The sequence below is a fragment of the Somniosus microcephalus genome, chromosome 1 (assembly GCF_052327205.1).
Source record: "Somniosus microcephalus isolate GS21.2 chromosome 1, FLI_Smic_1.0, whole genome shotgun sequence".
NCBI lineage: Eukaryota > Metazoa > Chordata > Chondrichthyes > Squaliformes > Somniosidae > Somniosus > Somniosus microcephalus.
This window is the reverse complement of record NC_140987.1, coordinates 369,072,642-369,096,724: the sequence shown is the minus strand read 5'-3', so window position 1 is coordinate 369,096,724 and position 24,083 is coordinate 369,072,642. Positions and strand designations below refer to the sequence as shown.

The 24,083-nt window shown below is 49.6% G+C and overlaps 1 pseudogene; it reads left to right on the top strand.

The window, feature by feature from the left end:
• Positions 1–5,601: 5,601 nt before the first annotated feature.
• LOC147125007 (uncharacterized) lies at positions 5,602–23,900 on the top strand (annotated as a pseudogene).
• The last annotated feature ends 183 nt before the right edge of the window (positions 23,901–24,083 follow it).

Sequence of the window (24,083 nt, the reverse complement as noted above, 5' to 3'; positions counted from 1 at the left end):
ATGACGTCACATCCTCGTGCAACGCCCTTTGGCCGCCCCGATTCCAAACTTCAGTCGGACCGCCCCATTGTGCGGCTGGCGGCCGGAGCATTTGGAAAAAGGAACGCAACACAACCAGCGCGGGCCCCGGGGGGCGCAAATTAAAGGGGACGTGCTCTCCAGTATAAAGGCCAGCCTTTTTTCAGAAAACACTCTTGTGCAACGCATTTCTGGAGACACAACAAGGAGGATAGCTAACTGGTTTCAAGCAGCAAGAGCTCAGGTATTTTTGGACTCAGGCCAGAGCGCTGCAAGTGGCCTTTTGGAAATTTGAGTGTTTGCCAGGATTTGATGGGGGTTGCATGGGGTGCCAACGCGGAGCTGCAGCTCCATGTCCGTAGGGCTCGCAGACGCATTGTGAGAGGGGCAGCCCTGGCTAGAGGCAGAGGGGGCTACAGGCGTTGGCCACGTAGGCCTTACCCAGTCAGGCTATACCGCCAGCAGCGCTCCTACCTAAACATGAGTGCCGCGCGATGTGTTAAAAGGCTCCGATTCCGAAAGGAGGTGATTGCAGAGATCTGCCACCTGCTTCGCCAAGATCTGCGGCCAAAGCTCAGGTGCAGGACGTCTCTGTCGGTGGAAGTGAAGGTGACGGTGGCATTGAACTTCTATGCCACTGGCTCCTTCCAATACGCTGCTGGGGACATAGCAAACATCTCCCAGTACGGCGCGCATCGCTGCATCCGCCAGGTGACCGAAGCACTGTTCAGAAGGAGAAGCCAATTCATCTCCTTCCCCATGGCCCTGGAGAGCCAGCATCAGCGCGCATTGGGATTTTCCAGACTCGGGGAATTCCCCTTGGTGCAGGGCGCCATTGACTGTACGCATGTGGCTTTGCGGGCCCCTCTGGAGCATGGCGAGCAGTATCGCAACAGGAAGGGCTACCATTCTCTGAATGTGCAGCTGGTGTGTGACCACAAGCAGCGCATCATGGCAGTCAATGCCAGCTTCCCAGGCAGCAGCCACAATGCCTTTATCCTGCGGCAGAGTACTGTGCATGACATGTTCGAGGCACAGCCTCCCCCAAGAGGATGGCTACTCGGGGACAAAGGCTATCCTTTGTGCACCTGGCTCATGACCCCGCTCCGCGCGCCCAGGACCGCTGCTGAAGAGGCCTACAACGAGAGCCATCAAACCACCCGCAACATCATCGAGCAAACTATTGGGGTCCTCAAGCAGCGGTTCCGCTGCCTTGATCGCTCCAGAGGAGCTCTCCAGTATTCGCCGGACCGGGTCTCCCAATTTGTGGTGGTTTGCTGCATGCTACACAACCTGGCTATCCGCAGGACTCAGGCACTGCCACCTGACGTTGGACCAGCACCTCAGGAGGAGGAGCAGGAGGAGCATGAGGAGGAGGAGGAGGAGGAGCAGGAGTACGTTCCCAGGAGGGAGCGACCAGGGCCAAGGGCCGCACGACGCCATCTTATTACACGGTACTTCTAAGCCCCCTGTCAGGGAATGGCCGGGGCCATGAGGGAAGATGAATGCAGCCGCTCTGCAAGCCCTCAGCCGGCGAAGCCAACAAACACTAAGAAGAACAACCATGGAGACTGCATGAATAAAGATAATTTTTTATTACACAAAAATGAAAAGCCCTTCCCACATGAATCCCCAAAAACAATAAACGGGCCCCACAAAAAGCCCAACAAACGACTCACTCCCACAAACTGGGGAGGAGTCACTCCACCTTTCTTCAAACCGGGCCTCAACGTCGGCCTAACGCAAAAAATAAGCCCTCCAACAACACAACCATGGGCAAAATAAAGATGGCCACCGCCATATAAAAGGAAAGCTGGCCACACCCTCTACTGAGTGGCCCGCGAGGGTGAGACCTTGCCCAGCCTTTTGCCTCCCCTGCCCGGCCTGCTGCTCCTTCGCAAGCTCTGCCCAGTGGCTGCTGCGAGGCTGGGGGAAGGCGCCTGAGGCTCAGATGCCCTTTCACCAGATGCCGCTGGGGGGCGGCCTACACGGCGTTTGGGCCTCGAGGGGCCGTCTGCTGAGTGGCGCACCTGAGCCTGGCCACCATCAGCTGCAGCCGCTTGCCCTTGACGCCCCAGTGGGGGAATGGCGGCAACGGATGGCGCAATGTGGGCCAGCTGGCGTCTGGGGTGCGCTGGCTGGTGCTGTGGCGCGGTGGCACTCGGCCGGGCCCGCACTGCAGGATCCGCAACAATCAGCCGAGGGGCGGCTTGCTGGGATGGTCCAGCGCGGCGGCTGCCCTGGCGATGCCTGCCTGAGACAGCGCGTGTGGCAGCAGTGAGTGCCCCTGTTGTCCTGGTGTGCGCGCGCATCACATCCGCCAGGGTCTTGACGGCATCAGTCAGCATGCGGCCACTCGCGGCAGTTGCTGCCCCGCACTCGCGCACACTGGTCGCCAGCGACTCGATGGCCTCAGACATGCGCCCCACCACGCTCATGAGCTCCGTGTGGCGCCGGTCCAAATCCTCGGCCATCTTATCCAGCTTCCGCACCTCCTCCGAGGTGAAGGTGTCCGGACTGGAGTCGCGACTCTCCCGCTGGGGAGGAGGGGGCCGAACTAGGGGACCCTTGCCGCGTTGGTGGCGGCGAGTGTGCCGATCAGCAGCACTCCCCTCTGATCCTTCCCCCCTTTGGGTGGAAGGCCGCGGGCCACGCGCACGGCTCCTGGGTGGCTGGACGCCACTGGTCCCAGAAGCTGCATTGCCCTGCGACAGTTCCTCCAGGCACTCGTCCAGTGAGGAGGTGTCAAGCATTTCCTCCTCTCCTGCGGGACGTGACTGTTCCCCCGATGGTCCGGCTTGCTCCTCCTCCTCCTCCTGCTCGGAGGTGCTGTCACTGGCAGCTTCAGGGTCCTGGTCGTCACCAGCTGAAAGCAGGAATGCACAAGAGTAGCTTCAGAGTGAGGAGACGGTGTCAGCGAGGGAGTTAGGACTGGTGGCATTCAGCGCATTGGTGGGACAGTGGCAAAGGAGGTAGCTCGGATGGGCCAGTGCGACGCGAGAGGGCCAAAAGGCGAGGTCCTTACCATTGCCGGGCAGTGGAGGGTCGGATACTCCGCACGCTGTGCGGACGATCACACGGGCTCCCATGAGCACACACACGCGCTCCTCCAGCCGAGTGAGCTTCTGCAGCTTGGCGCGGCCACCCCTGGCACGGGCCTGGCGATTAAAGGCTACTTTAGCCTGCAAGAGAAAGGACGGGCTGTAAGTGCGCAGTGTAGCCCTGATGTAGTGTGCACTGCCTCCCATGGTGGAATAGCTTGGCCAGAGTGAAGCCCTGATGTAGTGTGCACTGCCTCCCATGGTGGAATAGCTTGGACAGAGTGAAGCCCTGATGTAGTGTGCACTGCCTCCCATGGTGGAATAGCTTGGACAGAGTGAAGCCCTGATGTAGTGTGCACAGCCTCCCATGATGGAATAGCTTGGCCAGAGTGTAGCCCTGATGTAGTGTGCACTGCCTCCCATGGTGGAATAGCTTGGCCAGAGTGAAGCCCTGATGTAGTGTGCACTGCCTCCCATGGTGGAATAGCTTGGACAGAGTGAAGCCCTGATGTAGTGTGCACAGCCTCCCATGATGGAATAGCTTGACCAGAGTGAAGCCCTGATGTAGTGTGCACTGCCTCCCATGGTGGAATAGCTTGGACAAAGTGTAGAGTGCCGAATGGCCAATTGATGCTCATGACTGTCCCAATGCTGCTGGCTGAGGGCTGGCCAATAGGACTTTCAGCTCCCTTTGCCCATCATGTCAGGTGTACATGCAAGAATGAGGAGGAGACTGGAAAGGGTACTCACCCTGACAATCCTGGTCAGGTCGTTGTATTTTTTACGACATTGTTTGTGGGTCCTGGGGGCATCGCCGGTGAACGTCACCCTCTGGGCGATCTGCTTCCAGGCTTTGGTGTAGTCGTGGTGGGTTGGATTCCTCCCACTCTCTGGGAACAAGATCTTGCGCCTCACCTCCAGAGCTGTGACCATTATGTCCAGATCACCCTCTGAGAAGCGCAGGGCACGCTGACGGGCCTTCTCTGGCGTTGCCATGACTCCCTGGGGCTGAGCAGCAGTGTTGAGGCCTCTTTGCAAGGCTGCAGTGTTCAGGGCGTGGCTGCAGACCAATTCGTCCCTTCCCCCTTTAAGAGCTGGTCGGCGCCACGGGGTCTGCTGTCAGTCCAAAAATGACCGCACCCGCGCTGCGCCCCGCCTGGGCGCTATCCCTCTGGACCGCCGGCTTAGCGCCTAAAGATAGTAGTGGAACGCCTCTTTTAGCGCTCCACCAACCTCTTAGGGCGAAGCCACTGAATTCCCGGCAACGGGGCGCTACTTTGGGGCGGGCGCTAACTTCGGGCGGGCGCTAAGGTTAGCGCCCCAAAACTGCCTATACTGAAAATCTAGCCCTTTGTTTTTAAAGTATCTTTGGGATGGCTGGTAACTGCCATCTCTGGTCTGGAACGACCCTGTGTTGTCTTTAATGTCCTTCTGATGTCTTAAACAGTTCTTGATGTTCCCCCTATGAATATGAAACTGTTTCCCTTTGTCTGGGTAAACATATAGATGGCCTTTATCTGAAGGCCGATCTGACCGGATCTGCATCCAATCTATATGTATGTGGCTCTGTCCGGTTTTGTTTTCCCTGAAACTGCCTTCCAGAACCTACTGTGGGCTGAATCCACAAAAGCTGTCTGGGGACTGCAGGAACCATTTTAAAGTGTCCCAAAAGCTGGTCACGGGGTCTGGCAGCCATTTTGTATGCCCCCTTTTTCTGGGCTTCTTTTAAAACAGCCTTTAAAACCAAGGCTTTTTCTGCCAATAGACCCTTACAGGACAATGTTCAAATTTTGCGAATCTTACACTGCGTCATTGGACCCTGTTTTGCATACATCAGTTAGGTTCCTCTTTGTTTCTGGTGGGATCTCTAGCCACCTAAATCGAGGTCCACCCAAAATCAGAGTGGGTGGACCTTCACCAGTGGCTTATTCTATTCTATGACTTTGGTCCCGCTACTGTCAACCCCCTCCATTTTTGGCATAAATTGGAGGGTACCCATATCTTGAAAGAGTATCTTCAGCTACCCAGCAGGACACGGGGTGCTCGGGAAGCAGGTCTGCGCTACGCTACATGCAGGAAATAGCCTTATGTGCCTTACCGGTTCGGGGAATCAACAGCGATTTGGACGTTACGTGGTACACTGCCCATTGATGGGGCTCGGATACCTCATGAAGGTGACGAGTGGACAGGCAGAGACGAAGCTTGCCATGTGCGGTTACCTGGACACATGGGCTGCACCAGCAATTTGGATCCTGTCAAATTGTGCCACATAACACCTAAACATAAGTTGGCACAGGGGATGAGAGGCGGCAGTAGCAGGGCTTGCGCATCTTTTGAGCAGGTTTCATAGAATCACAGAATGATATGCACAAAAGGAGGCCATTCGGCCCATTATACCTGTGCCAGCTCTTTGAAAGAGATATGCTATTAGACCCACTCCCCTGCTCGTTCCTCATAGCCATGCAAATGTTTCCGCTTCAGGTCTTCCTGCATCACTTCTGGTGAAGTTACAGTGTCGGAGCCCATGATTTCCACACAGACCATGGACTCTTGGAATCCCGGAGAATCGGCAGGTGAGGTGAGGTGACACACCTAGTGAGGCCTGCAATGTCTTTGTGAGTGAGCTGTGGTGCTCACATGCAGGGCCCCTATCCTGGCGAGGATGTTATGTTAAATTTCAGGATCACATTGAAAGGATTGAGATACAATTATTTTAAAATGTACTTTACATTTTTTTGGTATTCAGGTCGCGGCCAGGAATTTCCTCGGAGCTGCTCCCACTGTGGCACCGTTACTTCACCAGAAATGCGGCAGGAACCCTGTCCTCATGTGATAATAGGGTTTCTACCGCACTTCCGGCAAAGTTACGGCAGCGGAGTGGGAGCAGCTCTGAAGAAATTCCCACATAAGTTGCAGAACTACAACTTTAACACTGTCATCTTCAACATAAAGGATTGCCAAGACAGTGAGCTATTCACTTCTAATACCTTGCAATAGTTCTAATTGTTACTACATGGACAAATTAAATTATTTCTCTTTGAAATTATATATATACATATTACACAGTATGATAGGAACAGAATGTATTCCATTCATGATGAAGACATTAATAGCTCAATTTTAATCTTGTCACTTGGCTATTGATTACTCTCTGTAAATATTTGATAATTTGATTGAATGTTTAGAAAATTAATTGCAATTCAAAAAATCGTAGAGTAAAGAGGCTTTGTAGACAAAAATTTCAAACATGTCTTTTATTGGCCTGAGCCAGGGAATTACAGGCCAGTGAGCATAACATCAGTGGTAGGGAAATAATTGGCAAAAATTCTGAGGGACAGAATTAGTCTCCACTTGGAGAGGCAAGGATTAATCAAGGATAGTCAGCATGGCTTTGTCAGGGGGAGATCATGTCTAACCAATTTGATTGAATTTTTCGAGTGGGTGACTAGGTGTGTGGATGAGGGTAGTGCAGTTGATGTAGTCTACATGGACTTCAGTAAGGCTTTTGACGAAGTCCCGCATGGGAGACTGGTCAAGAAGTTAAGAGCCCATGGGATCCAGGGCAATTTGGCACATTGGATCCAAAATTGGCTTAGTGGTAGGAGGCAGAAGGTGATCGTCGAAGGTTGTTTTTGTGACTGGAAGCCTGTGTCCAGTGGTGTACCACAGGAATCGGTGCTAGGTCCCTTGCTGTTTGTAGTGTACATTAATGATTTAGATATGAATGTAGGAGGTACGATCAGTAAGTTCGCAGATGACACAAAAATTGGTGGAGTGGTAAATAGCGAGGAGGGAAGCCTCAGGCTGCAGGGCGATATAGACAGGTTGGTCAGATGGGCAGAACAGTGGCAAATGGAAATTAATCCTGAAAAGTGTGAGATGATGCATTTTGTGAGGACTAACAAGGCAAGGGAATACACAATGAATGGTAGGACCCTAGAAAGGACAGAGGATCAGAAGGACCTTGGTGTGCATGTACATAGATCCCTGAAGGCAGCAGGATGGGTAGATAAGGTGGTTAAAAAGGCATATGGAATACTTGCCTTCATTAGCCAAGGCATAGAATATAAGAGCAGGGAGGTTATGATGGAGCTGTACAAAATGCTAGTTGGGCCACAGCTGGAATACTGTGTGCAGTTCTGTTCACCACACTATAGGAAGGATGTGATTGCATTGGAGAGGGTGCAGAGGAAATTCACCAGGGTGTTACCTGGACTGGAGCGCTTCAGCTATGAGGAAAGACTAAACAGGCTTGGGTTGTTTTCCTTGGAGCAGAGAAGGCTGAGGGGAGACCTGATTGAGGTGCACAAAATTATGAGGGGCATAGATAGGATAGATAGAAAGGAACATTTCCCCTTTGTAGAGGGGTCAATAACCATGGGGCATAGTTTCAAGGTAATGGGCAGGAGGTTTAGAGGGGATTTGAGGAAAACCTTTTTTACCCAGAGAGTGGTTGGAATCTGGAACTCACTGCCTAAAAGGGTGATAGAGGCAGGAACCCTCACAACATTCAAGAAGCTTTTAGATGAGCACTTGAAACGCCATAGCATACAAGGCTACGGACCAAGTGCTGGAAAATGGAATTAGGATAGACAGGGCTTGATGACCGGCATGGACATGATGGGCCGAAGGGTCTCTTTCTTTGCTGTATTACTCTATGGCTCTATGGGCTGGATTTTCCAAGCCCCGAGGAGGCGGGCATGGAGGCGGGACAACCGGCAAACTCGGAGAAGTAGTTAACAGGCAGAAAAATGGATTTGTACCATATTACCTTCACAGGTGAAGGCTTCCCGACCTCAGAGAACCCCGTCGGGTTGGAGGAGACGTGGAGGAGGTCTGCGGTGGTCGGAGGCACCTGGAAGTAAGGTGTAGAGGTGAGTGATGGGTGCAAGTGTGGAGTGGTATGTATGCAAGATGAGTGATAATTTTGAGAAAGTGTTCACTTACCTTGTTTTCCTTCCATAGCCTTTAGCCGTGGTGGATCGGGAGAGCCGACATCCTGCTTGTCAATTTCAGGTAATGGCTGATGGACACTCCGATCCATCAGACATCGGAAATTTACAAATTTGCAATGTTTGATGAGTCCTCACTTCAAAGACTCATCAAACTAAAGAGAATGTCAGTGTTTGACAGCTTCACAGAGCTGTCAAACGCTGTCATTTCTTCTTTCAAGAAGTCTTGACAAATAGCACGTCTGACGTTAATGTGATCTGTCAGTGACTTCTTCCCTAATTGGCCTGCTGAGCCCACAGGGCAGGCTTAACAAGCTCAATCAGGGGAAAATCACTCTGAATGGTCAGGCGAGGATGGAGGCGGGACATTGACATTACAAGCAGCAGTCTCACCTCCAACTCGCCTCCATTCACAAAATCCAGCTCTATGACATGAATATTGGTCCCGGCTCTGTTGAGGTGTAACCCATCCAGCTTGCACAGGTCCCACCTTTCCCAGAAATGGTCCCAATGCCTCAGGAATCTAAAGCCCTCCCTCCTGCACCATCTCTCCAGCCATGCATTAATCTGCTCTAACCTCCTATTCCTGTACTCACTAGCACGTGGTACCGGGAGTAATCCAGAGATTACTACCTCTGAGGTCCTGCTTTTTAATATCTCTCCTAGCTCCCTAAACTCTGCCTGCAGGACCTCATTCCTCTTTCTGCCTATGTCGTTGGTACCGAATTGGAAAACGACCTCTGGCTGTTCGCCCTCCCCCCTCAGAGTGTCCTGCAGCCGCTCAGTGACACCCTTGACCCTAGCACCAGGGAGACAACATACCATCCTGGAGTCACATCTACGGCCGCAGAAACGCCTGTCTGCTCCCCTAACTATCGAATCCCCTACAACTATTGCTCTTCCGCACTTTTTCCTCCCACCCTGTGCAGCTGAACCACTCATGGTGCTGTGGACTTGACTCTGGCTGCACTCCCCAGAGAACCCATTGTCCTCACCAGTACTCAGAACAGAATACTGGTTGGAGAGCATGGGGACTCCTGCACTACCTGCCTGGTCCTCCTCTTCTCTCTGGCGGTCACCCATTCCCTGTCTGCCTACATACTCTTAAGCTGCGGGGTGACCACCTCTAGAAACGTGCTATCCACGTAACTCTCAGCCTCACGGATGTACCACAGTGACCCCAGCCACCACTCAAGCTCTGAAACCCGGAGCTCGAGTTGTTGTAGCTGGCGACACTTCCTGCACATTTGGTCATCCAGGCTATGTGAAGCATCCAGAACTTTCCACATGGCACAGGATGTGAACTCCACGAGACTGAGCTGCCCTGCCATGCCTCTATTTAATAGACTATGAACTAACCCAGCAGAAATAAACTTAAAATTTAACAAAAAATACTCCCCAGCTACTCACCAGTCAGCTCTTTCCTTCTATTTAATAGGCTATTAACTAACTTAGCAGAAATAAACTTATAAACTTAAAAAAAAAACACTCACGAGCTACTCACCAATCAGCTCCTTCCCTTGTGCCAATGTCACTTCTTTTACTCTGACGTCACTTTTTCAAAAGCTGTCTGTGTATTGTTGCTGCCGCTCAGGACTGCTCCTTTTAACTGCTCCGCTCTCGCTGTGCTCCCTCCAGGTCCGCTCCTTCCGGTCTCAGGCTCCTGCCGCTCGGGACTGCTCCTTTTAACTGCTCCGCTCTCGCTGTGCTCCCTTCAGGTCCGCTCCTCTCAGTCTCAGGCTCCTGCCGCTCAGGACTGCTCCTTTTAACTGCTCCGCTCTCGCTGTGCTCCCTTCAGGTCCGCTCCTCTCAGTCTCAGGCTCCTGCCGCTCAGGACTGCTCCTTTTAACAGCTCCGCTCTCGCTGTGCTCCCTTCAGGTCCGCTCCTCTCAGTCTCAGGCTCCTGCCGCTCGGGACTGCTCCTTTTAACTGCTCCGCTCTCGCTGTGCTCCCTTCAGGTCCGCTCCTTCCGGTCTCAGGCTCCTGCCGCTCAGGACTGCTCCTTTTAACAGCTCCGCTCTCGCTGTGCTCCCTTCAGGTCCGCTTCTCTCAGTCTCAGGCTCCTGCTGCTCGGGACTGCTCCTTTTAACTGCTCCGCTCTCGCTGTGCTCCCTTCAGGTCCGCTCCTCTCAGTCTCAGGCTCCTGCCGCTCGGGACTGCTCCTTTTAACTGCTCCGCTCTCGCTGTGCTTCCTTCAGGTCCGCTCCTTCCGGTCTCAGGCTCCTGCCGCTCAGGACTGCTCCTTTTAACAGCTCCGCTCTCGCTGTGCTCCCTTCAGGTCCGCTCCTTCCGGTCTCAGGCTCCTGCCGCTCGGGACTGCTCCTTTTAACTGCTCCGCTCTCGCTGTGCTCCCTTCAGGTCCGCTCCTTCCGGTCTCAGGCTCCTGCCGCTCGGGACTGCTCCTTTTAACTGCTCCGCTCTCGCTGTGCTTCCTTCAGGTCCGCTCCTTCCGGTCTCAGGCTCCTGCCGCTCGGGACTGCTCCTTTTAACTGCTCCACTCTCGCTGTGCTCCCTTCAGGTCCGCTCCTTCCGGTCTCAGGCTCCTGCCGCTCGGGACTGCTCCTTTTAACTGCTCCGCTCTCGCTGTGCTCCCTTCAGGCCCGCTCCTTCCGCTAACAGGCTCCTGCCGCTCGGGACTGCTCCTTTTAACTGCTCCGCTCTCACTGTGCTCCCTCCAGGTCCGCTCCTTCCGGTCTCAGGCTCCTGCCGCTCGGGACTGCTCCTTTTAACTGCTCCGCTCTCGCTGTGCTCCCTCCAGGTCCGCTCCTTCTGGCCTCAGGCTCCTGCCGCTCGGGACTGCTCCTTTTAACTGCTCCGCTCTCGCTGTGCTCCCTTCAGGTCCGCTCCTTCCGCTAACAGGCTCCTGCCGCTCGGGACTGCTCCTTTTAACTGCTCCGCTCTCGCTGTGCTTTCTTCAGGTGCGCTCCTTCCGGTCTCAGGCTCCTGCCGCTCGGAACAGCTCCTTTTAACTGCTCCACTCTCGCTGTGCTCCCTTCAGGTCCGCTCCTTCTGGTCTCAGGCTCCTGCCGCTCGGGACTGCTCCTTTTAACTGCTCCGCTCTCGCCGTGCTCCCTTCAGGTCCGCTCCTTCAGGTCCTGTAGTCAGAGCAATACTGGTCCCTGAGGCCTGGCAAAGGCTGAAGAAATAAGGCCACAGATTTTTTTTTGTAATGTTCCTAAGGGCATCATTTGAAAGGTAATCAATCCCCTCTGGAATTGATTGCCTTTGTTTCAGGGAGTCTTGAGGTTTTCCAAAGGTCCAGTACGGTGTATGGCAGTTCTCAGCTGCTGAGCCTATTAGTTCACGTACTCAGCAGAATTCCTAGGGGTGGCTAGGGGTGCCACCAAAACTTGCTGTAAATGTGGGGGAGAGGGGCAGGCGGTAGACTCTCCTACCCCTCACCATACAGAATTGCTGTCGGAAGTCATTCAGGGCAGAAATCCCCCCAAATTTTGGCACTCCCACCTGTTTAAGCGACACAGAGATTTGACAAGTTGCGTGATGTTATTCACCCAAGTATTTGTCTTAAGAACTTCCATCGACAGCCCCAACTTAAAGCATGTAAATACTTAGCAAGGCAGCAGCTCATTAAATTCCAACTAAAAGAACATTATTTTCATGAGATTAAATAATTTAATGAATATTAATATTGAACCAGTTATGTACTTATTTAATGCGCATACACGCATTCCAATATTAACTGGAGCACTTCAAAAACTAATGTCAGGTTCACACCTCAGGAAAACTGTAAAGGAAATCAGTTTTCAAAAATTTAGTAAACATTGTACATGGAAAATTAATCTTTGATATATGCACTGACACAAAGCTAAAGGAATTGGCGAGCTGTCAAAATTAAATGCAGATCAAAAGAAAGGTAGAGTTTCCAAAAACATTGTACAATGCACGCAAGCCAGTTATATCAATGTGCAGAAAAAAATGAAATATGGTAGCCATAGCAACTGATTACTTTGACATTTCGTATACCGCTTGTATATGTAAAGATGTTTGACCATGTCGTCCATAATTCTATGATGTCTCATCAGGTCCAAATGCAACAGGTGACCATTATTAGTGGGGGGAAATTGCATTTAAGAAATCATCCTACATTCTGGGAGTTACTTTTCATATTACTTTCAAATTTACAACATTTTTGCTTCATTGTGAGCATGTTTAACAATAGTTCATTCAGATTCCATCAACGTCAGTTTATTTCAAAAGCTTCATTTTGATTTGGTAATGATCATTACACAAGTAAATTAAAAACCAACAGTGGTCATATTCAGCTGGGACTTGGTAGCCATTGCTTTAGTATCCCTTATTCTATCATTGTCAACTCAGCAATAACTATTGTCACTGCTGCATGCAAATGTAACCAGTCTATTTAACCCTTTCTAACCCTAATTAACACTGTGTGGCTAATAGAGATGTTCACAAAGAAAGGTTAATTGATGATCATCACAGTCTCCATCCATTTTATATTTAATATTTATGAAACCTGTTTAAAATATGCTACGTGAAAAGATTTTTTTTCCTGCAAGTCTAATGTTATAATAAATATAAACTTTGACACATTTAGGTAATTAATATGACACTGGTATGTATCAATGTGTATAATATTGATATGATAGTTTATTATCACCAAGATGGTACAACTTCTCATTCACTGTGATTTCCATGAGTTGCAATAGAATCAGAATTATGATATCGATCGGCAGTTGTCAGTCTGACTTCGTTCTCTTCTTGTGAATCGGTACAAAGGTTGCAGAGTTCCATTAATATGGGAAGCACTGTTTGATGGAGATAGTTCAATAGATGAACAAAAATAAAAGTTCATCAGTAGGAACAATTATCTGTCCAATGAAGTATGGCAAACCCAATTGAGGGTAGAGGGCACAATTTTGAAATTTACAGATGACACAAAACTTGGAAGTATAGTGAGGAAGATAGTAATAGACTTCAAGAGGACATAGACAGGCTGGTAGAATGGGCAGACAAATGGCAGAAGAAATTCAATGCAGAAAAGTGTGATGTGTGACATTTTGGTAGGAAGAATGAGGAGGGACAATATTAAATAGGGTACAAGAACAGAGAGACCTGGGGGTGCTGGTGCACAAATCTTTGAAGATGGCAGGAAAAGTTAACAATGCAATTAATAAAGCCTATGGGATCCTGAGCTTTATAAATAGAGGCATAGGCCAGAATTTTGCCTACCTTGGCAGGTCCATAATCATAATCAACTTTATTGTCATTGTTAGTGCACAAGTGCAGTACAACGAAATGTAGGCTTGTGACTCCCGAGAGTGTACATTTAGATTAAGACATTTAAACATTCAACATACATTTGGCTTGCAATACATTAACATAAACATAACCATAATAAAGTGCATTGGCAGATGTGCAGGCTTTAGAGTTTATTTGTGGAGTTCAGTAGGATGACAGCCCTGGGAAAGAAGCTGTTCCTAAATCTGGTCGTACGGGTGCGAATGCATCTGTAGCATCTCCCAGATGGCAGGAGGACGAACAGACTGTGGCTGGGGTGGGTAGGGTCTTTGATGATGGTCCGTGACCTCCGTAAACAGCGTTTCTGGTATATGTGCTCTATGGTCGGTAGCCGGGTGCCAGTAATGCGTTGGGCAGTTTTGACTACCCGCTGCAGGGCTTTCCGGTCATAGTAGCTACAGCTGCCATACCATACTGTGATACAGTTCGTCAGGATGCTCTCTATTTTGCAGCGGTAAAAGTTAGAGAGGATCAGGGGTGACAGGTTACATCCCTTCAGCCTCCTTAGGAAATATAGGCGCTGCTGGGCCTTCTTCACCAGAGAGGAGGTATTGAGGGACCAGGAGAGGTCTTCCGTGATGTGGACTCCGAGGAACTTAAAGCTGTCCACCGTTTCCACCACAGCCCCATGGATGTGGATGGGAGTGTGACTTCCGCCTTTAGACTTCCTGAAGTCCACAATGATTTCTTTGGTTTTCTTGATGTTAAGGGCCAGGTTGTTATCGGCGCACCACTTCACGAGATGCTGGACCTCCTCCCTGCTGCTGGCTCCATCACGTTACTGAAAGCAAACTTATTTTAATAGGGTCTATTAAGCCTGCCCAACATGTTACCCGGCCCAATTAAATGGAGTATGTCTGGTGACATCATTCATGATGCGTTTTCCGCCGGGATCTTTAAAGGGACCATGGCCACATTAGATTTGACATTTAATCTAACATAGCATTGGAGTGCTGCAAACACTGACAATGACTGCACAGAGGCAGTGGGCTGCACCCAGGTTCTCCGAAGACTCCCTCTATATGCTTTTGAAGGGAGTCAGAGCATGCAGGGAGGTCCTCTTCCTTTTCAATGGGCAGAAGGGACCTCCCAGGAGACCAAGCAGCCTAGTTGGAGATTGCAGAGGAGGTCACAAGCAGGGATGTGTTCAGGAGGACCTGGTTGCAGTGCCGCAAATGTTTTGTAAGGGGAGAAAATTTACTTCTTAGAATTAAAAGTTAGAAGAAACTATAACTTCTTAGAATTAAAAGTTAGAAGTTGACTACGGTACTGGGAGCCCTACAGAATGCAGGATGAAAGGTAAACCCTAGAAAGGTACAGGTAGGGAAGGATGAAGCAACCTACCTAGGATACATAATAACACAAGGGAAGAGACAAATGCCCGAAGACAGAAAGGAGGCTATTAGAACAATGCCGAGGCCAGGAACTGTGAAAGGGGTCAGACAGGTACTAGGGCTATTTAATTATTGCCAGAACTTTATCCCAGAATATGCAGAAATGGCCCAGCCTATACAGAATTTGAACAAAGGGGGGAAACCATCCCAGGAGACGGTGGACTGGGGCCCCAACCAAGAAACAGCATTTGTGAAGTTAAAACAAGCCCTCGTAAGTGCCCCTGCCCTAGGATTACTAGGCCAGAATAGGCCATTCCACATCTATAACTACCACAATAAGGATCATTACAATGCGGTAGTAACCCAAGTGCATGGGGATAGACAAAGGCCGGTAGCGTACTATTCCACTAAGCAGCAGCCTGTAGCTGCAGGATTGTCCAGGTGTGTTGCTGCCCTCGACTGCGCTGCGTGGGCCATCAGAGTTAGTGAACCAATAGTGATGTCAGGACAAATTATCCTACATACCCAGCATACCTTAGTAGAGTTGCTTAACACAGAAAGGCTAAGAACTGTATCAGATGCACGTAGGGCCAAATGGGAGGAGATGCTCATACCCCCCAGTGGCACAGTAACAATAGATAAAGACCAACAGTAACAATCCCGCAGGGTGGATTATAACGGAAGGAGAGGAACATCAGTGTAACATGACAGGAAGTGAAGGGGAAAATAGTCCAGTTAGTGAAACCCGCTCGAGGAAGCGGAAATATAGACGGGACACCATGGACAGGATGGGCAGTGGTAGATGGCAATGGACAGGTTAAAAGGGAAGGTCGACTATGTTGTGTCTGTGTATAATAAGCCACAGACTGCAGGAGAAATGGTACAACAGGTGTTTACTCAACGTGGCTCACAGTGGAACTGCCTGTACAGATTACTATTCAGTGCTATAGTCAGGTGTGGTCACTGCCGGTACTGCAGTATACATGAGCTGTAAAAAGTAGTTCCTCCCTTAAAGGTATACACATTACAATTCCTCCCCTTTTAGATTAACAGTACCATAACACTCATTTAACAATTAAATATCAAACTAATTACAATTAACACTTTTAACATGCAACATTAGCTGAAAATAGTCTATTTATATGTTCAGTCTTTGGGGAGGCTTCCTGATCCTTTCTGGATAGCGCCTTTCCCGAGTGTCTTGCTCTTGGTGCAGAGGCGATTCTGGCCCCCTGTCGTCGGTTGGTTCATCAGCTTCCGATGCTACTGTTTCAGGGGTAGATGCGACCTGTACGTCGGGTTCATCACCAGGTACGTATGGGCGAGGCATGGCGTTGACTTGTTCCTGTGAATCTAGGATCTGGTCAGCATGGCATCTCACGATGCTCTCCCCAACGTCCATTGTGTACATTAGTGGGCCCTGCCATGTGCATATCGTTCCTGGCTGCCATTTTTCTGTCCAGTAGTCACGGGCCAAGACTGGTTGCCCTACATTGAAGCTCCTTGTTGGCTTCTCATGGATGTGCTGGAATTGCTTACTCTCAACATCTCTTCGTACGTTTGGTCTGAGCAAATCCAGGTGAGATCTTAACCTTCGGTTAAAGAACATCATGGCCGGGGCCTGGTTGGTGACTGCATGTGTCGCTTTCCGGTAGGCGAACAGGAAATTGTCCACCTTGTGCTGCAGCGGAATGTTGTCATTGTACATAGCCTTTATTGCCTTCTTAAAGGTTTGTACGAACCTCTCAGCCAATCCATTTGTGGCTGGATGATATGGGGCGGATGTGTAATGCCTTACCCCATTCTTTTTCAAGATCCTCCGGAATTCTTCGGACACAAACTGTGGTCCGTTGTCGGAGCAAATCTGTTCTGGCAAGCCATTCCTGGCAAAAATGGTCCGTCAGACTGCAATAGTTTTCTCCGTGGTGGTGGAGGACATTTTGATGACCTCAGGCCATTTTGAGTGCACATCCACGGCTATTAAAAACATTGAGTCCATGAGTGGACCAGCAAAATCAATATGCACCCATTGCCATGGAGATGAGGGCCACTCCCATGGGTGTAGAGGGGCCTGTGGTGGTGCATTTTGGACTCTCTGGCATCCTGAGCAGCTCTTGTTCAGGTCCTCGATTTGTTTATCGATTCCCGGACACCACACATAAGCCCTGGCTAGGCTTTTCATTTTTACCCCTCCCAGATGACCCTCATAAAGCTCATTGAGCACTCTATCCCTTAACTTGGGTGGAATTACCACTCGGGATCCACACATCAAGGTCCCCCGGCACACTGACAGCTGTTCTCTCCTTGTCAAGAATGCTGGCAACAGTGAGTCGCCATGTGCTGGCCATCCCTTCACCGTCAAATCATATACCCGAGACAGTGTCGGGTCATTTCGGGTTTCCTTTTCGATACAAGCTTTAGTTACCGGTAGGTATTCAACTATAGTCGAATGGAATATTTCGACAGGATCCACTGCTGGTGCTTCCTCCGCAGTAGGCAGTGGCACCGCTCCAGTGCCGTAGGGTTACGCATCACATGCCAACCAAATTGGTAATGCCGGGTTGTAATGGGCCAATACCTCTTTCGATGTGATTAGTGTTTTGCTCTTCTGGAAAGCTCATCTACATTCGTCACTCCACTTCCATGGCACCCCAGTTTGCAGTAGGGTGTTCAGTGGGTGTAGTATTGTAGACAAATTTGGCAAAAACTTCTGGTAGTAGTTTACCAGCCCGAGGAACGACCTCAGTTGTGACACATTTTCCGGTGCTGGAGCCTTGACTACTGCCTCAATCTTCTCTGGGGACTTATGTAACCCCTCTTTATCGATAACGTGGCCACAATACGAGATCTGTTTTCTAAAAAACTCGCATTTGGGGCGGTTGGCTCGGAGCCCATATTCAATTCAATTCAATTCAATTCAATTCAATTCAATTTTATTTGTCATATATGCACCAGACGTGTGTACTGCACAATGAAATGTTGATTTTTACGAGTCCTCCCAACATTGGAATAAATATGGCATAACAATGATAAAAATACTAATAGAAATACTAATAGAAAGACAGTAATGATAAATAAAACAATAGTAATAAATAATAACAAATTAATCGTTCATGAGTCTTATGGCCTGGGGGTAGAAGCTGTTTCGAAACCTGTTGGTATGAGACCGTATGCTTCGGCATCTCTTGCCGGACGGGAGCAGGGCAAAGAGGTTGTGGCTGGGGTGACTCGCGTCTTTAATGTTTCTCAGGGCCTTCCCCGGCACCTCTTGGGGTAGATATCCTGCAATCTAGTGAGCACCTGCTCCAGGTTGGCAATGTGATCACTGTCATTTTCGCCCGTGACCAGGATGTCGTCCAAACAACATTGGGTCCCTGGGATCCCTTGCAGGACTTGTTCCATTGCCCTCTGCCAAATAGCTGGAGCTGATGCCCCGAATACCAGCCAGTTGTATTGGTAGAGACCTTTATAGGTATTGATTGTGAGGTATTTTTTTGATGCTTCTTCTACCTCCATTTGCAGATACGCCTGGGCCAGATCAATCTTAGTGAAGCGTTTCCCTCCAGATAGCGAGGCGAAAATATCTTCAATCCGCAGAAGCGGATATTGTACGGTGTGAAGGGCCGGGTTCACTGTTACCTTAAAGTCCCCACAAAGAACCTTCCTTGGTTCCCCAGGCGTGCTGCTCAAAAACTATTTCATTACAGGGACGATGGGTGTAGCCCACTCGCTCCAGTCTACCTTGAACAGTACACCTGAAAGTTCCAGACTCTCCAGCTCTGCTTCGACGGCTGGGTGGATCGCATAAGGTACCGGTCTGGCCTTAAAAAATTTTGGGCTGGCGTTTTCTTCAAATTTAATCATCGCTGTCATGCCTTTTAGTGTTCCGAGTCCTTGCTGGAACACTTCTTTCACGTCAGTTAGGATCTTTGACAGTCACCCAGGTGTGACGTCGTCATCCTTTTTGTCAGCCACAGTCAGTGCCTGTATGGAATGCCAATCCAGTTGTATTTTCCGGATCCATTCACATCCCAGTAAATGATGGTCCTCCATCTTGCAATACATACAGGTCTAGTTTTGGTGTTTCCTTACCATTATATATAACGGTCACCCTTATTTTTCCTTTGGGGTAGACTTTTTGCCCCGTTTACGTCTTCAAAATAATTTTTGTGTCTCTCAAGGGTATGTGTGAGAATAGCCGCTCGTAGTCCCGTCAGTTTATGAATGTTAGGGCTGATCCTGTGTCCAATTCCATTTTTACCTGGACTCCTGCTATCTTGAGAGTGACCCAAATGGTTCGGTGATCCTCCGTTGTGATCACATTATGTAGTTTCAGACAACTCAGTTCCTTGCTTTTGGAGTCGTTATCACTCTTTTGTTCGTCTGAACTACTCTCCGTCACCTTATGTACCTTCTTGTACTTTTCCTTGATAGGTTTCTTATTGCTGGTTTTCTTTCCTGACCTGCAGACTCGTGCTATGTGTCCTACTTTTCCACACTGTCTGCACACTTTGTCTTTGAACCAGCAATCATTCTGGTCATGTGTTGTTCTGCTGCACTTCTCTGTTCCATATGACATTTCGTTTGTGCCATATTTTTGCGGTCTCTGTTGTATCTCTGCAGCGCCCCGTGCTGCTGCTTCATATGATACCGCAATGCTGAAAGCCTTTTCCAGCGGAATGTCCTTTTCAGATAAAAGCCATTTCTGGGCTCCTTCACTTTGAAGCCCTCACACAAACTTGTCCCTTAAGGTATCTGCCAGTCCCGCTCCAAACTGGCAGTGTTTCGATAGTTTGCGCAGTGCTGTTAAATAATCAGCATTGCTTTCATCCTTATGCTGGTTCCGTTTGTGAAACTTGAATCTTTCTGCTATCAGCAGCGGTGTGGGGTTTAAATGTTCCTGTAGTATCATTACTATGTCTTCAAAACTCTTTTCCATTGGCTTCGTTGGGGTTACTAGATTTCGTAATAAACCATACGTCTTTGCACCCATTAAATTTAACAATACCGACGCTTTCTTGTCATCTGACACCTCATTTGCCTTGCAGTGCACCTCTATTCGTTCGACATATGTAGTCCAATCTTCGACTTCATTGTCAAATGCAGTGATACTGCCACTCTTTGGAATTTTGGGTGTGGTTTCAAATGACGTCTCCCAATGGCTTATAATGGCATCACCCATGCTTGCCTTCCTCCCCCGCTGCTGCCAACGCTGCTCCCGGCGGCTCTCGTGGCAATGGCGGCGCCCTGTAGGTTTCGCGCGCTTCTCCTGCGCTGCTGCCAACGCCGCTCTCGGCGGTACTCGTGGCAATGGCGGCGCCTCGCGGGTTCCTGCGTGTCTCTCTCTCCCTCTCTTCGACGCTGCTCGGCCCCTGAACACCGACTGCGCCCTGTGTGCTCTGCCCTCTCCCTCTCTCCCCCGTCGACCCTGCTCGGCCCTTTGCTGAGCTGCTCAGTCGGGCCCTAGTCCACCGCTGTCCGGGAAGGGTCTGCGCACTACCTGTTGCCAGCCCATTTCGCTGGACCACCTCGACTGGAAAGCCAAGTCTGGCTCTCGACAGCCTCCCCCGCAATTCTCGAGTCTCTGCTGGATTACTGGGCGGTTGCCCGTGGTCGACGCCCGAGTCTCTGGCCTTGACCTCCAATCCATTGATCTCCAGGAATGACTCCCCGGGAGGTGATGCAGAGTTGCAGGTAGGTTCGAACTTGCATCGTCGCCAATGTTGTGTCTGTGTATAATAAGACACAGGCTGCAGGAGAAATGGTACAACATGTGTTTACTCAACGTGGCGCACAGTGGAACTGCCTGTACAGATTACTACTCAGTGCTATATACAGGTGTGGTCACTGCCGGTACTACAGTATACATGAGCTGTAAAAAGTAGTTCCTCCCTTAAAGGTATATACATTACAGACTAGAAGGAAGCCTATCAGCTCAGGTAGCAGAATTGGTGGCTCTCACCGAAGCCCTGAGGTTAGCCAAAGGAAAAAGGGTAAATATGTGTATAGATAGTCAGTATGCCTTTGGGGTGGTGCATGATTACATGGTAGCCTGGAGTAGGCAAGGATATATGACATCAGGAGGAGGACCCATAAGACACGAGAATATAATCAAGGTATTAGTGGGAGCCACCCTCCTACCCCAAGAGTGCGCAATAATAAAAATTAAAGCACACAAGAAGATTACTGACCAACACTAACAGGACAATGCATGGGCAGACGAGGCAGCCAAGTGGGCGGCTGAGAAAGGGAATCTGACTAATGAAGCCCAAGTTGGTGCGTGAGCAATTGGGCCGAGGAGGTGAACATGCTTAACATAGAAGATAGGAGCAGGAATAGGCCATTCGGCCCCTCGAGCCTGCTACAACATTCAATGCGATTGTGGCGTACCGATCACAGAACGGACACAATCCGCTTTCCGGTCCGTAGACTATAAATCAGGCGTCATGCCTTTAAGAAGGATCACACCTTTAAGAAACTCGATCTGCAACATAGTTAAGCCCAGAGCGGGGGAGGAGCAGTCGAAGCTGTGCACTGATGAAAGGCAGTCGTTCTTTGTGTAGTCTCTGACTCCATTTTGTGTTCAGCATGCAGCCTCAACAATTAAACCTTTTCTGTTGAACCTCTCCGAGTTCAGTATTTTTTGCTAGGAGTACGTAGACTCCTACATGATCATGGCTGATCATCCAAATTCAGTACCCTAATTAAGGTACAGGAAGAAACCACCCCGCGGGACAAGGATGGGTGGACATGTTACCCCGAGCCCTGATGAAATTAAGGACAACCCCTAGCCGGACTACAGGACTGACGCCCTTTTAGTTAATGACAGGAAGAGCAATGAGACTGCCCAAGGTACTGGTCACAGGAAGTGAGGACGTAGGACCATATAAAGACAGAATACGGAGGTTTGTGATGGAACTCTGTAAGCAATTACATGACCTGAAAGCACAGGCTAGAGACCAGCTAGTAATTGAAGACTTAGAGAATGTTACCAAGGAACAGAAAGTCCAAACACCCCAGGTAGGCAGTCAGGTAATGGTAAAGATAAACAACCCAGAGAAACCCGGGTTCTTGCCAAAATCGACCGGCCCCCATCAGGTAATAATGGTAAGTGACACGTGCGCATGCGTAGATATAAGGGGCTCCGGCAAATGGAAACACTGGACCCAGTTGAAAAGGCATAGACCCTAATTAACCGGTGATGACTGGGAATATTATGTTTTACAGGATCTTATCCCTTATAGGGGGAGCCATGGGAGAAGCTGTGCAGGCCGGCCTAAAGAGCCAACAAGGCCTGTATTAGAGAAACTCGAGTGAAGTTAGCTGTGATCAGGAGCAAAAGGGGGATTGGTAATAAAGAAAACTAAGGATAAACTACACTTTGGGGTATGACAAGGAATAATTATGGTGTTCCTAAACCTAACGGATATAAGCATTCCCAGCTTTTGTGGAAAGGAAACCGTAAGCCTATCCAATAACTTGACCCTACGAGCTCTTGAAGGCCCTGAATCAAGAACCATGACATTTAATGTGAAAAAGAGGAATGGTAGAAAAGGGGATACTAAAAACGGCAGGCGTGGGATACACGGCAGGGGTTGCGACGGTGAACACTATAGACCTGCACACCATAGACGATCGGGTTGATGCCCTAATCTGAATGTTACAAGAATTGTTGGGTAGGGAAGGGGATAATCAAAGACTGGAGGTACAGCTAGGTGATGGCGCGGAGGAAGAATTGCTACAAGTGGTCCACATGTTACGGGACCATGCCAGAAATATAAATTTGATAAACAAAGCAGGGGAAGACGTGAGCCGGCAACTACAGTCGGAAATAGTTTGCGCAGGGTACGGAGCATGGGTACTTAGTGAAGTACAACATAACGTAGAGCAAATCCAAAATGGAGAAGGCCGGATTGGATACCAAATGATGTATTTACCAATTGGACCTTAGATAAAAACATGACTCATACTTTTGAGGTGCGGAGGAATAGTCATGCTTGGATACCAGATGCATAACCGGACATTTAAATATAATAGGATTTGTTCTATCAATACCGCAGCATGATGTAACAAAAGTAGATCCCTTATACCAAACAATCAATATAGGGGAGATAAGGAACCAGACTCGCTTGCACTACCATGACTTGTCCAGACACGTGATTAAAGAGACCAACAGTACGAGGGGTATTAACATAGATGATTGTTATAGAAATAGCCAAGTTGTTTTATGCCGAGATCCACCAAGAATAACCAAGGATGACTGTGGTTATGGCTGAATGGAAGGGTGCACATTGAGTATCACGCCAATGACACGGGGTTCCGAAACAACCGCCGCCCCGCGGGGGAATAGATAATGGTGTGTGAGCACCAAGGCACTGCCGCCCCGTGGGGGAATGGAGAATGGTGTGTGAGCGCCAAGACACCGCCGCCCCGCGGGGGAATGGAGAATGGTGTGTGAGCAGCCGCCGCCCCGTGGGGGAATGGAGAATGGTGTGTGAGCACCAAGACACCGCCACCCCGTGGGGGAATGGAGAATGGTGTGTAAGCAGCCGCCGCCCCGTGGGGGAATGGAGAATGGTGCATGAGCACCCGCCGCCTCGCGGGGGAATGGAGAATGGTGTGTGAGCACCTGCCGCCCATGGGGAATGGAGAATGGTGTGTGAGCACCTGCCGCCCATGGGGAATGGAGAATGGTGTGTGAGCACCTGCCGCCCATGGGGAATGGAGAATGGTGTGTGAGCACCAAGGCACCGCCGCCCTGCGGGGGAATGGAGAAAGGTGTGTGAGCACCAAGGTACCGCCGCCCCGCGGGGGAATGGAGAATGGTGTGTGAGCACCAAGGCACCGCCGCCCCACGGGGGCATGGAGACTGGTGTGTGAGCACAAAGGCACCTAATATAACAGTTACAAATAAGGGAGGGACCACCTCCTGTGCCATCACGAATACTGACTTCTGCTTTACCCCACACGAAGAGACACATATCAACGGGTACATCATATATCCTGAACTAAAAGAAGAAACTATTAATGGGACAGTGACGGACACTATCCAAGAAGGGTATACAAAGGCAATAAGGCCACAAGGAAAACCGCTACCTGAACTGAATGAAGAACAGACCCAACTGGAGCATGACATTCAGAAGCAGAGACCAAAGTATGTGATTCTGATGGAAGAAATAGATAAGCTACAAAAGGACACTGAAGAAATGTTGGCTAGTCAGCCTTGGTATACTAAGTTTAGGAATGCTGTACTCAATGTGCAAATACACCCCTAGATAAGGATAATATCACATGTATTGGTTGCTGTACAAGGCATTGTATTGGTGATCCTGTCAAAAATGTAGCAGGAATAAGAGACAAGCCATAGCGAGAGCAATAAGTAAAAAACTGGATAAGGCAAATTTAAAAATTCCGGCAGAAAGGACTTATCTTATATAACCTCGATGGGAAAGTCAACA